Below are 14,510 nucleotides of genomic sequence, written 5' to 3'. Positions count from 1 at the left end.
GAGTGAGTGATTTGCTTGGGTTCATTCTGTTTCACTGCTCCCTGTACGGAAGAGCTGTCTACGTGGCCCACCTCGCCTGTGCACAGAGCACTTCACTAATCACAGGCTCCTGCCTTTCAGCTGGCACCTCCTCTCAGGCCTCGCAGGGTCCTCAGTAACGTGCGGGAAAGGAAATGAGAGGAAAGAACAATGAAATAATCTCTGATTTTCTCCACTCCTATGTGCCTAACTTATTATGTGGTCCAGCAAGATAAGTTTCTATCCAGCGTAAATATGTGTGTCTGCGTTTATATCCCTGCTTACAAAATCATTCTAACATGGCAGTGAAATGTTGCTTCTGCCTTTTTCTTCATGCAGAAAATATTCTAAAGAAATAAGAATTTTGATGAGGAGTGGTTATCGAAAGGGGCATTTTGGACTGGTTTTAAATCTCAGTAGTTTATTTTATTGGGGTTATCGAAATGCTGGGTATACTGACAAAAATCACCAAGAGCTTATGATTATTGGGTAAGTGAAATCTAGGTTGTGGTTAGATTGTCTAAATAAGGCCTTATTTTATTACACCACCCTTTCTCTCTCTCTCTCAAATCTCAGATTACCCCATCTTTCTGTGGTGGAAAGAATAATGGTTGCAAAATGAGTAGGAAATTTATTTCTCACTATTCATTTGACATGAATTGTTTGTTTTACATAAGTTGATGAATTACTGCTTCTAAGGCTGACATAATAGTTTTTATTTTATTAAACAACTATAAATTTCATCTAATACAGTCTTAGTGTTAACAGGAAGAAAACCATAAGTTAATATCTGCTATATTTCATTGCTTAAAAATAATTGTTAGTAGTAAAGCTTCATTTTCACAAACATAATTTGATCTCGTGTAATTGATAGAAAAATTCAGGGAATTTGTTCAGGGTCTGTTTACAACTGACATTTTCTTTTTTTTTTTCTTTTTTTTTTTTTTGAGACGGAGTCTCGCTCTTGTTACCGAGTCTGGAGTTCAATGGCGCGATCTCGGCTCACCGCAACCTCCGCCTCCTGGGTTCAAGCAATTCTCCTGCCTCAGCCTCCTAAGTAGCTGGGATTACAGGCATTCACCACCATGCCCAGCTAATTTTTTGTATTTTTAGTAGAGACGGGGTTTCACCATGTTGACCAGGATGGTCTCGATCTCTTGACCTTGTGATCCACCCGCCTCGGCCTCCCAAAGTGCTGGGATTACAGGTGTGAGCCACCACACCCAGCCCTACAACTGACATTTTCAAGAACTGCCACACGCAATAGTCTAAATGCATTCCGTTCATGAAATAAAGCAGGTAGAACTTACAGTCAGCACTCAAAATGAATTATGGACAGCTACAGGTGTAGCATTTGTATTTACATATTCTGACTCCTTTGCAAAGTTTTTATTGAAATGTTTTATGATATACTGTGATAGTGTTTTTGATTTGTCTGTTTGAAGAATCATAGAAGACAAAACCTTAGGAACTTTACTTATTCTAAATTTCCCGTTCTCTTATTGCTAAGAAGGAAAAAGAGAGAGAGGGAGTCAGATATTCAAATACACCTCTTTTCATTTCTACTGGTGCTTACAAGCCAAATGCAGCTTGTATTTTAGGCACAGGGATTGCTCAGCTCCGCCTACACTGAGGAGGGAAAGGCATGCCATAATTTTTGTTCTTTCTCGACAGTTTTTCTTTAATAACAACCTGATTTATGATGTTGAATCACGATTCTTGCACTTTGGAATGCTGCTTGTAATCAATCACTTTTACTAGACCTTCTTTCTCATAAAAACAAGAATCAAGCCCGTTAATTGCCCAGGCATGCATCTCTGCTTACAGTATAGTCATGGAAACCCTGGCTTGTCATGTTCAGATCTTCCCCTGGATTACACCAGGGGTCAGGGGTTGATGCCACAGCCACATTTGGAGCTGTGAGCTCCCACTCTGCTCCCCAGCATGTGGAGTGACATTTATTCTCTTCGTGGCTAACTAGTTAATGTTAATTTCCACAGCATGGCTATTGAAGCAAATACTATGACTGGGACAATAGTAATATTTTGAAGATGAATTCAGACTAGAAAAACGGAATTTGTTGCTGAAATATTTCAACTACATGAGAGAAGAGGGAGAGTGCCTTGTCTTCTTATCAGACGAGTAACTATCTGGTTGTAGGTTGTACAGGGACTTTGGGAAAAAGGAGGGCAGCTGCGGACACAGGCATGAAGGTTGAGGTTGGAATTAAGAGGGCATTTTCCACAAGTGGAGAAATGAAAGCGAGTTATCAAGGTAGGTCATGGATTCCCTGCCAGAGGATTCGTGTTGTTTTCTGTTGTTATCTGGTTGGAATTGTGGGCCTATGACTGGGACCCTATTGAGGCTTATGCTAGTCTCTGTGCTTCCCTGAGTCCTTAACTCCCCTGTCCCTTTGGGTCAGTGGAGGTTCTAGTCTGCATAATGATACTAGGTTAACTCCTGAGGTCTCCCACCCCTGAATGATTTTTTTAAAAATTCTAAATCAGTGATTTTTTTTCCCCCTTTGATAGTCTAGAGTCACTCAGTTAGCCTCCCTTCACTTTCAGCAGCCCCAGGAAAGGCCGGGACGGGGACTCCTAGCGTTCATAGAGAGGCATGGGTCTCACACTAGGCGACTTATGGGGCATGTGTCAAGAAATGCCAGTTTCTGCATCTTAGAAGAGCAAATGGCCCACCTTGGAAGCTACAGCTCCTCCCCTCTCATTGCAATTCCTAGTGTATCCTGTGGAGGCACCGCAGATTCCCCTGGCTCGTGTGCTACGACTTCACCTGTCCTGGGTCCTGCCCCCACTGCCTCAGTGCAGCGCGCATCCCTAACTGCTAATGACTAAGTGTACAGATACAGCCCGGGCCCCTTCACGCCTGCGGGCCTCTGTGCCTGGACTTGGTTCCAGTCCCTTCTGGGAGGCCTCCCTCCTTGGGTTTCCTGAGCTCTCTCACGAGTTCAGGCTTTCTTCATTTCTCACTTGATGATTGGAAGAGCTGCTTGACCCATCAGCCTTTTGGTGGCGTCTCTCCTTTTAGAATGATCCCTGTAGAGGGACGGGTAATGCGTCCATAGTGTCTTGCTAGTTACTAGTGTCTCAGGCTGATTTGCACATGACATAAAGACACTAATAACTGCCTCTCGCTGATTTGCACACCACGTTCTTTATACTATTCCCTTCTCCAAGTCTTTTGGCGAAGGAACTTCTGTTCCTTGAAGGCACAGTTCTCATATTGCCTCCATCAGGAAGCATCCTGCACCCGGCCCCAGGGCTTCCACAGTATCTGGGGTTCAGTCCTTCCCTCTCCAAGTTACCTGCTTACATTCCTGTCTTCCTTGTGGAACTTCTGAACATAAGGACTGTGTCTTAATGATCTTTATTTTCTCTCCAATATCTGGACTTTTGTGCGACACAAAGGAAAACAGTCAGCCTGTGTGTTTCCAGTGGAAGCAATTTATCACCTTTCTAACCGTACAATACTAGATTCCAGAGAGTCTAAGCAGCTCTCTTGGAGTTTGCAGCTAATGACAGAAATAGTCCAGAAAGTTATTTAACCCTTAATCCAGTGCTCTGTCTCACTAAATATAAAACATTCTTAAAAATACATTTGTGCCTTTGCCAAGTGTTTATTGGATTTCTGCTCAGTGCCAGAGACTATGCCGGGCCCAAGGGAGAAAGTCTGAACAAGAGTAATGCTTTTCCATCCTCACGGAGTGCCGTGGGCTGTCAGAAGCAGAGGGAACAGCTGGGCAGATACTGTGATGTGTGACATGGGAGGGAATTCCCAGGCTGGGTGGGTGGGCATTGGGGAGGATCTTTTAAAGAACATGTTAAGGAGGCAGTGTAAAATGCAGGCACGCTGAATGAGAAGCCTGAGTGTTGACCAGGAATGTTGTCAAAAGACACCTTGGAAGCTGGAGTGAAAGACTCGGGCCCCATGAAATGAGAGTGGGAGTCCATCACCCATCTGTTGGAGATGGGTGTTGCACCCTGGGATATGTGTAACAGTGTGAGTGTAGCCTGCTTAGTCTCTTTTAGTCTTTTTTTTTTCTTTATTTCTTAAAAAAAAAAAAACAAAACTGTATACATGTGTGGAACGTGCAGGTTTGTTACATAGGTTACGTGTGCCATGGTGCTTTGCTGCACCTACTGTCCCGCCCTCTAAGTTCCCTCCCCTCACCCCTCAACCCTGGAATAGGCCCTGGTGTGTGATGTTCCCCTCTCTGTGTCCATATGTTCTCATTGTTCAGCTCCCACTTATGAGTGAGAACATGCGGTGTTTGATTTTCTGTTTCTGTGTTAGTTCGCTGAGGATGATGGCTTCTACCTTCAACCATGCCCCACAAAGGACATTATCTCATTCCTTTTTATGGCTGCATAGTATTCCACAGTGTATATGTGCCACATTTTCCTTATTCAGTCTATTATTGATGGGCATTTGGGCTGATTTCAAGTCTTTGCTATTGTAAATACTGCTGCAGTAAACATATGTGTGCATGTGTCTTTATAGTGGAATGATTTATATACCCAATATATGCACACACACATATATACACATACATACACACATACACATACATACATACACACAAAGGATATAAATCATTCCACTATAAAGACACATGCACACATATGTTTAGTATATAAGTAAGTGGAATTGCTAGGTCAAATGGTATTTCTGGTTCTAGATCTTTGAGGAATCGCCATACTGTCTTCCACAATGGGTGCATTAATTTACAGTCCCACCAACAGTGTGAAAGTGTTCTTGTTTCTCCACATCCCCTCCAGCATCTGTTGTTTCCTGACTTTTTAATAATCACCATTCTGACTGGCATGAGGTGGTATCTTATTGTGGTTTTGATTTGCATTTCTCTGACAATCAGTGACGTTGAGCTTTTTTTCATATGTTTGTTGGCTGCGTAAATGTCTTCTTTTGAAAAGTGTCTGTTCATATCCTTTGCCCACTTTTTGATGGGTTTGTTTGTTTTTTTCTTGTAAATATGTTTAAGTTCCTTATAAATTCTGGATATTAGACCTTTGTCAGATGAGTAGATTGCAAAAGTTTCCTCCCATTCTGTAGGTTGCCTTTTCACTCTGATGCTGGTTTCTTTTGCTGTGCAGAAGCTCTTTAGTTTAATTAGAACCCATTATCAATTTTGGCTTTCGTTGCAATTGCTTTTGGCTTTTTCGTCATGAAGTCTTTGCCCATGCCTACGTCTTGAATGGTGTTGCCTAGGTTTTCTTCTAGGGTTTTTATGGTTTTAGAATAAGTGCCATGTGGCACTTTGAAGAATGTATATTCTGTTGATTTGGGCTAATTTTTGTATTTTGTAGTAGAGACGGGGTTTTATCACATCGGCCAGGCTAGTCTTGAATTCCTGACCTCAGGTGAACTACCTGCCTTGGCTCCCAAAGTGCTGGGATTACAAGTGTGAGTCACTGTGACCAGCCCACAGCTACATTTTAATGTAATAATATTTTCTATGCAGCAGTTGTTTGTAATCTTTTCGGGGTCTTGGAGTTCTTTGATAATCTGATGATTCCAATGAAGCTTCTTGGAAGAGGTCTTAGTCACTCACACACACACATACACAATGCACACACACGTATACACATACACACATATATACACATACATAATGCACATATACACATGCACATACATATATGCATACACATGCATGCACACAGACACACATACATATGCATACACACATACACTTCACAGCCTTGTATTTCATTGTATGGGCTTATGAACCCTGGGGAGCCCATCTCAGACCTGTTGATGAGTTAAGAATCTTTGCTTTAGAGGAGATAATAACTGGTCAGACTGAGACTTTAGGAGCGGGCCTCTCTGGAGCTGGGGAACTGGCCTGGCCATTGGGCTTTTGGGTAAGTGACATTCCCGCAGTTCACCTGTGGTAACCTAGGATGGAGAGTCTGAGCATCCGTTGGACTAGATCATATGCACAGGGTGGAGGTCTCAGTCTCTCTGGGGGTTGCTCAGGACAGCACGTGGGGATGCCATGTTCAGGGTTTGGAGTGAGACCCTGAGGAGAGGTGGGAAGAACAGAGTGTGTTGACCGGTTTTCTGCTCCCTGGTTATACCCCACAGAGGCTGACTATTAGGGGGATCGCGAGAGACGGGATCTCTCCAGTTGCCTGGAATTCCACTTATTTTCTGATGCAAAAGTCTAGCACTCATTGGCGAAGGGCAAGCTGAGGTTGGTTGTGTGCGAGGGCCTCTGGGTGCTGGATGAGCAGCCAACAGCAGTATGACCACTTCCCGGCCTTACCCACAAGCTTTCCTGAGGGCGGATTCTGCCTTTGGGCAAAAGTGAGAGCCCCTGGGTTGAGAATATGAATTGGCCCATGGCGCTCCCACTGTGGAGGTGCTGGGGATGCTGATAACAGGGTGTGGGAGGCAGGCACGGATTGCAGACACTATCCTCACATGTACAGGTGTTGAGGCCACGTTTTCACTCGGGTCATACTCTTGTGTGTGCTGAGTGTGTATGTCGTCGTGAAGCAAAAAACTATATAATCAATTCATAATTTAACACTGAATTCAGTTTTCTCTTCCTCTTTGAAGCAATTATATGGCTTTGGTCATTGTCTGGCTTTCGTTTCAAAATTTTAAAGTGTAGCATTAATGAAACTCTTTCCAACTAGTTTTTAAAATTGACTTGTTTCTCTGTAGTAGCTCATCAGAATGCTTGGGGTTCGTTTTACCCTCACCCCTCATGGCTTCTCGTCCTCTTCCTGCTTCTCCTCCTTCCACTCCACCTCCCCCTCCTTTTCTCTGTCCCCCTCTTCCTTTATTTAGCTCTGAGCCCCTGCCCAGCTCGGAGCCGAGAACTTCTTGTGCGTGGTTATTTCACTTCGTGTTCAGGTGGCCCTACCAGCTGGTCCAGCTAGTAGGCTTGTTTTACAAGTAAGGAAGCTCACCCGGAGAGGTTAGGCAGCCTTTCTGATGTCACACAGCCAATGTGGGTGTAGCTGGGACTCTAACCCAGGCAGTGCCATCTGGAGCCTGATATTTCCCGTGTTTTGCACCTTTCTCAGTGCGTTGCAAGGTCATCTCAGTCTTCCTTCTGTGTATCTTCAAAGGTACAACCTGCAAGAGCTGTCTGATGACTGAATCATTGCTGTTTCCCCTTTTCTATGAGTGTTTTTGTTCTTTTTGCCTGCTGAATCTTTAGAATAGTAATGGTAAGACAGTGTGTTAGGATTCTCTGCAGAAATGGAACCAGTGGAATGTGTATGTCGATACTCTCATTACTTTGGAGGTGCGGTGAGTCTGAGCTCTGACTGGGCAGGCCGGCAGGGAGGAGACTCAGGAAGGGTTGCAGCTTGAGTCCAAGGCCATGTGCTTTAGGCCCAGGAAGAGCTGCTGCTGTGATGGAACCTGGAGGCAACCTGCTAGAGGATCCCCTCTTGCTCAGGGGAGGTCAGTCTTTTGTTCTAGCCAGGCCTTCAACTGATTGGACGAGGCCCACCCACATCAGTGAGGGCAGGCTGCTTTACTCAAAGCCCAGCAATTAAAATGTTAATCTCACCCAAAAGCAACCTTCCAGAAAAATCCGGAGTAGCGTTTGACCACATATCTGGGCATTGTGGCCCAGGCAAGTTGACATGAAATTAACCATCATGGACAGCAACCTAAATGCTGTTGAACAGGAGGCCAACGGATTTTGTCAGATGCAGAAGAGCATGTTAATGTAAACTTTCTGCATGCTTCTCTTTCTCATAGACCTAAGGGGAATACTAGGAAAACATTTGAATGGAAGCTTTCTTGCTTCAGGAAAGAAAGTAACTTTACAGGAAGAAGTAAGTCAAGTATGAAAAATAGAGTGAGACCTAGGAGGATAAAATCTTTAACAAGCAAGTGTCTTATTCCATTGAACTTAGAGCCCTAGACCTGTGTGATATGTCAATTCAGCCTTGACAGTTTCTCTGCAGAGTGAGCTGATAAAAGAACTGTAAGAATTTTTTTTCTTTTTCTTTTTTTAGTGGAGAATGGAAGAAAAGTGGCTGACTCTTTGGAAGGGGACTCTTTAAAAGCAGGAAATGTTTTAAGCAGGAGCAGTAACATCTATGAAAGTGAGCTATTGGCAGCTAGAGAAGGATTGCAGAAAACGCGCAAGAATGAGAGATTCCATATTTTATTGGATAAGGTGTGAAATTTCATCTGATAGTTTTAGAGGTTATTTGTTTTGTAGACTCTTAAAGATACCTTGCAGGGTAGTGTGGGTTGTGTGCTTTGAGAAAGTTGTAAATAGTTTCTATCTCTATGGCTTTTCTTTTGCAAATCCTGGTGGTTTGTGCTGAGTTATTCTTGGGAAAGTCAGAAAAAGCATTAGGTCCCTTGGGATTAAAGTCCTGTTGTGTAGTACCTTTAATCTCTGGGTGTTTCCTTTGTTTGAAATGAACAGTGTTAGTGTTACCTAATGGGCTAGTCATAGAGCAGAGAACTCCAGAAAAATATTAAATGCGTGTCTTTACCACATAACATCCTAAGTGCCAAAACACTTAAATGGACTAATCCCTGGCTTTCTAGGTTACACGTGCTGAAACAAACATTGTAAGTGATAATTCACTTATGTTAGCAGTTACAAACTATGCAAATACAAAAAAAAAAAAGAAAAAGAAATGGCATTATGTTTGTGATTGCTCATGGTATGCTATTGAGTTAAATCATATTTTAATGAAAGGTCTATGCAGTGAATATTTATGGTAACAGTGGCTCTTAATCTGAAATCAGCAAGTTGTATATCATCAAAAGATTAGTGAAACAGATACAATTTCTAAAGCCGATTAAATCTGCCAGTCTTTCCTTCCTGTGACACAAGTTTGTCTGTGACCTATTAGTTGTTGGAGGTGTAACCTACTAGGTATTGACCAGTTGTAGGAGGTCTTGGGTGTATGGTTTTGGACACAGTGGGCATGGGTGGTCCCAGCCTCCTGGAGTGGACAGCCAGATGGATACTGTAGACAAAGGAACACAAACCTGTAACGACAAGTTATGTTAAGTCTGTGAAGGGAAAGCATTTGGGACTAGGGGAGAGAATGTCAGTGTCTCATGGGTCAGGGAAGAGCAGTGGGGAGGGATGACTGAGCTGACGAGGTGCTGATTGGGGGAACTGGAGGAGGATGCTTCCATGCAGAAGGGAGAGGGTGTGTGCAGAGCCCATCATGGGGCCCATTCAAAGAGCAGCTCTCAGAGACAGTGAGCTGGAGAGCGGTGAACACACCTGGAGAGGAAGGCATCAGCTCCTAGAAGACGTGGAGCCAGCACGTGAAGTTGGAGATTTATTCTAAGATCCAGTGGATGTGGAGTTAGAGATTTATTCTGAGATTCAGTGGCTGGGTGATGTCTCATTTCTGTTTGTAAAAGATTCACTCTGGCTGCTATCATCCAAGTTAGAGCTGTGCTATATCTAACAAAGAGTTAACAACTGAAATATATGAAGGGCTGTAAACCTCATATAAAGAGATAAGTCTATAGACTCTCTCTTTCTCTCTCTCTCCCCCCGTCTCTCTCTCTCTGTCTCTCTGTCTTTCTCTCTCTCTCTGTCTCTCTCTCTCACACCCACACACACACATCTATATCTCTCACACCCATTTCTCCACCAGCTGGGAATGACATTGATGATGTTGAGGCTGGCTTACCTATCAAGGACAGTAGCTACTAAGACTTCCACTGCTTTGATGAATCCTCCAATGCTGGCCTTCCGGTCAAGCGTCTGTGATTTCATGTTGTTGGAGCATTCGTCATATTTCTGGGAGTTGCAGCTTTGTCTCAGTTTGCTGTGGGTGAACCAAGAAAGAAGGCAGATACAGACTTTTACAAGAATTATAATTCTATGGAAGATTTTGAGGAGATGAAGAAGGCTGGTATCTTTCAGAATGCATTGTGATTTTGGAATATAAGGTATTTCTTTGGGTTGAATTACCTAGAAGTTTGTCACTGACCTGTGTTTCTGAACTAGGAGGGTGGATATGTGGGCTTAGAAATAGTTTCTCTTGATAAATAAACCACTAACAAGTTAAAAACAATGAGTCTATAGAAAAATGCATACAGGGGATGTGAATAGGCAGTTCCCAGAACGGAAACCTGAATTGTCATAGTTTAATGATACCAAACAGCGCTGATGATCAATAAAACAAAAAAAGCAAAGGAAAAAGTTTCATATGCTACAGATTGGTGAAAATTTAAGAAGTCTGATGATGTAAAATACTCTCAAGGACGGAGAACACTGGGGGTGATGAGATTGTGAGAATGACTTTGGAGAGTGGTTTGCCAGTAACTAGGAAGTCCTTTGCTGCTCTGCACCTAGGAATTAATTTTAGAGTGGCAGTGTTACCAAAATTAACCATTGGAATTAATTTCAGAGTAGCAGTGTTACAAAAATTAACCATCTAATGTCAGATCTAACCTCTCCCGCGTAGCTGTGTAGGAGTCTGGTTTGCATTCTAAGCTGTACGATGATCTCAAGGATGCTGTTTTCCTTTCTCTGTGCTCTTGTGCATAAAATGAAAAAGAAAAGTTCGGTTTGCATGTGGAAAAGTTCGGTTTGCATGTGGAAGGAATCTAGACTACAGGAACTGCTGAAGATGTGTCATGCAAATTAAAAACTAAGTAGGTAAATAACTGTGGAAACATCCATGCTGATGTGAGCACTGCACACCATCTCCTCACTATTGATCCGTCTTCATAAAAAACATCCGCCAGTGACAGCGGTGACGATCTCTATGCACAGTGTACCCTGCTGTGTTATGAGTGTTATTTGCCAAGTTTACCCAGAGAGGTTGCATTTTACTGCCGTGTAACAGGTGATCAATTTTATAAGAATGCGAGGAAAGGGAATTTAAGCTGAAAATGGATTGGATTCCTGTGACAGTTTACCCTGAACATTATTTTCTGTAAGAGATACTTCATTTTGGTATGAGTTTGCAGATATTTAAGATATGATCGTGATGACAAAATTAGTATTAGTATCCAAGTTAGGGAGGGCAAATAAGAAATTAGAAGGCATTAAGGATTACTATACCCTAGAAAGAATTTTTACTCTAATTATAATTTTTCAAATTAATGAAATATTGCAATATGATTTATAGCTTTATATCCCCGACCCGACGTATAGGTTTACTAAAAGTTAATGTTGTTTTTCTTTACTTTTTATTTTATTTTATTTATTTATTTATTTTTTGGAGACAGAGTTTCACTCTTGTTGCTCAGGCTGGAGTGCAGTGGCACAATCTGCTCAGGCTGGGATTACAGGCATGAGCCACCGCACCCGGCCTATTTTTATTTTTAAATAAGAGACAGAGTCTCACTATGTTGCCTAGGCTGATCTCAGACTCCTGTGCTCAAGCCATCCTCCCACCTTGACTTCCCAGTACTGGGATTACAGGCGTGAGCCTCTGCCTGTGGCCTCTAGAAGTTAATTTTGGATTGTAGGAAATTGTTAGCCTATAATGAAAACATTAGTTTAAAATAATCTATATATGCTTTTCTCCAAACAAGGAGTATTAAATAAACATTTGAATGAATCCTAAATATTCTTTGGTGACATTGCATTATCAAAGAATACTTACTTTTTACCAGGATTGATACCGTACCTGAGTAAAAAGTGTTAGGAAGTTTATATTTATTTTCTCATTTAATTCTCATGGTTGCCTAATGAAGTAGTTGTCATTAAAAATCATGTATGACTCTGTAGTAAGCTAATATCAGCCAATGGCAGCTCTCCTGGGCTCATTTCCAGCAATGAAGAAAATCCTAAGCAATGAATAGAAAGAATGTTAGGTAACAAAGGCCTTTTTAAGGGTCTGCAAAAAGCCTGTCTACAGTTTTAATGATTGTGGCATAAATATTAAATATTCAAATGATGTGGATTATTATTCCAAGTTTCATACCACTTGCTTTTCTCCTTTCATTCTAATGTCGTCACGGTGAGAGGGCTGTGTCATTTGCTTCCAACAATTCTCACATAAGGCAAATCCTATTTTTTTTTTTTTTTTTTTTGAGAGGAAGTCTTGCTGTGTTGCCCAGGCTGGAGTGCAGTGGTGTGATCTCGGCTCACTGCAACCTCCCAGGTTCAAGCAATTCTCCTGCCTCAGCCTCCTGAATAGCTGGGGCTACAGGTGTCTGCCACCACACCCGGCTAATTTTTGTATTTTTAGTAGGGACGGGGTTTCACCATGTTGGCCAGACCGGTCTTGAACTCCTGGCCTCAGAGGATCCACCTACCTCGGCCTCCCACAGTGCTGGGATTACAGGCGTGAGCCACTGCACCCCGCCTAAATCCTATTCTTTACAACAAAATGATACTGTTTCGTTTCTTAGTCATACAAGTGTATTTTTACAACTGAAAGAGTCTTGAAAGGTTGAAATGAATTGTCCTCCAACATTTTCTATATGACAGGTACTAAGGAGTATGTGTGTGTGTAAGTGTGTAATTTTTCTGACATTCTTCGTAATTTGTATCTTCATCTGGGTTACATTCATTATTAAAGACAGCAATACTCTTATCTGTATGTTCGATCCCCAGTAGTAGGTAGCACTAGGAGCTTGTCAATCCTGTTGAATCACTTTATGATCTATCCTTTTGTTTGTAGGAACAATCTAATTTGAACCCTATATGAAAATTAACATAGGTTCTCCTTTGCAAATCTCCAAGGGAAAGAACTCTGTCATCTTCTTCCTTAATAGTAAGAGCAAGTGCTTCCATTTATCATTCAAGGTCTGCTGTTGCCTCCTTTTTTTCTTTAGCAAAATCAATGTTAAAAAAATCTTCTGAGAAGTCAAAGGCTGCTATGTGACATCCTGTTGAGAAGGATCGGTTCTCCTGTGAGCTGGGAGGAGTTTCAGTGGATATTAAGCACTTTTATTTATCTCTTTTTCCTGCAGAGATCCTATTAAAAGGATAGTGAAAAAATAAAAAATACATAGATCAACAACACAAAGAACTGAAAGGCCACCAGCATGGAAAAGGGATTTCGTAATGTTTCCGGCAGCCTGGAAGCTGATGAGGCTCCATGACTACTAAATTATTGTGGGGGCTGCAGCTGAGGAGTCTCACCTTGGAGACTCTGAATGCCAGGTGGGTGGGAGTCCCATGTGGGGCTGAAAATCACATAGTTCCATGGGATGCCTGTAATCAGATCGCTTCATGGATTCTGTCCTCCTTCCACCCCTGCCATGGATACAACCAAGGACTGGAAACCAGATATGTATCCCTCTGCCTCATCTCTGAAGAAATGCGCAGAATTGTCTGGGGAGACCTCCTGATGCTAGTTTGGAAGGCAGCTTCTTAGAAGGGGAACCACCCTAATGCCCACTCTCTGAGTCAGACCCCTCTGCCCAGGACATCGGCCTCTCTAGGGTTTCTGTTGTTCCGTATTTAAGTATGATGTATGACCATGGTTGCCCAGACACTCCAGGAAAGCTCCTGATCAAAGAGGGCAGGATGAGATAAAGAAATAATGGCCCCCAGGAAGCAGAGAGGACCCAGGAAATAGGGGAGGAGAAACAACTCTCATTCCCATATTGAAAGGTTTTGCAAAGGGCATCTTGTTAAAAAAAAAAAAATAATAACAACTTTTAGAAGGAAGGAGCTACCAGAATCAAGAAAGAACCAATGCAAACCAAAACTGTGACCCACAGAAGTAATTCAAAGAAGGGTTGACTGGAAGTAAGCTCAGAAAATTGCCCAGAAAGACAAGGAAAAATGAAATACCCTGTGTATCTAAACGCTTGCACGTAGGGATGGTAGTCAAACTCCCTTCCTGTGGGCTAGAGTGGGTATGAGTGAAAATGACCTTTCTCTTTGTAATTACTCTCCCCATCTCTCAGAGAATGGGTAGGCACAGTGTTGCTGGTCTCAGACCTCTCAGAACAGACCTGTCTGTTCTACTGTGACGTGGGAATGCATTGAGGAGCCTGGGCTGGCAGTGTTTGTCGTCCTGATCCCAGCAGGGGTCTCCTTATTCATGATCTGCCTGCATGGGCAGCCCTGATGGAGGGCTTTGTACCCACAGCCCGATCTACGCAGATCATGTCCCTGAGAGGTGGCCTGGCATCGGACTCTGTGTGGGTGTGCACTTGATGGGGCTCGAAATCCAACATTAGTGATGTTTTCCCAAATTCTGAAAAAGTGATGCTAATCTTCTACCTTTATCTGGGACTCAATTTATAGATAGCTTGCTTGCTTTTTCTTTTTTTAGAGACATGGTCTTACTCTGTTACCCAGGCTGCAGTGCAGGGGTATGATCATAGCCCACTGCAGCCTCAAACTCCTGGGCTCACACCATTCTCCTGCATCAGCCTCCCAAGCAGCTGGGACTACAGCCACCCACCACCATGCCCAGCTAATTAAAAAAAAAAAAAACTTTGTAGAGATGGGGTCTTGCTTTTTGTTACCCAGGATGGTCTTGAACTCCTGGGCTCAAGTTAACCTCCTGCCTCAACCTCCCAAA

The 14,510-nt window shown here is 42.7% G+C and overlaps 1 protein-coding gene across 7 annotated transcripts in view; it reads left to right on the top strand.

Annotated features, from left to right (window-relative positions):
- The window catches only part of SFMBT2 (Scm like with four mbt domains 2), a 288,295-nt gene that overhangs the window by 150,657 nt on the left and 123,128 nt on the right, over positions 1-14,510 (top strand). Inside the window, exon 1 of one of the 7 annotated variants that reach the window (XM_064369049.1) lies at positions 7,088-9,960. The exons of the other annotated variants lie outside the window; for them this stretch is intronic. The gene's annotated coding sequence lies outside the window, so the exon portion shown is untranslated. Of the gene's footprint in view, positions 1-7,087; positions 9,961-14,510 lie in introns of those variants that run through there. 7 annotated transcript variants of the gene reach the window in all.

The sequence above is a fragment of the Aotus nancymaae genome, unplaced genomic scaffold, assembly GCF_030222135.1.
Source record: "Aotus nancymaae isolate 86718 unplaced genomic scaffold, 86718_ANA_hifiasm-v0.15.2.pri h1tg000083l, whole genome shotgun sequence".
Taxonomy (NCBI): Eukaryota; Metazoa; Chordata; class Mammalia; order Primates; family Aotidae; genus Aotus; species Aotus nancymaae.
This window is presented reverse-complemented; position numbering and strand designations above follow the sequence as displayed.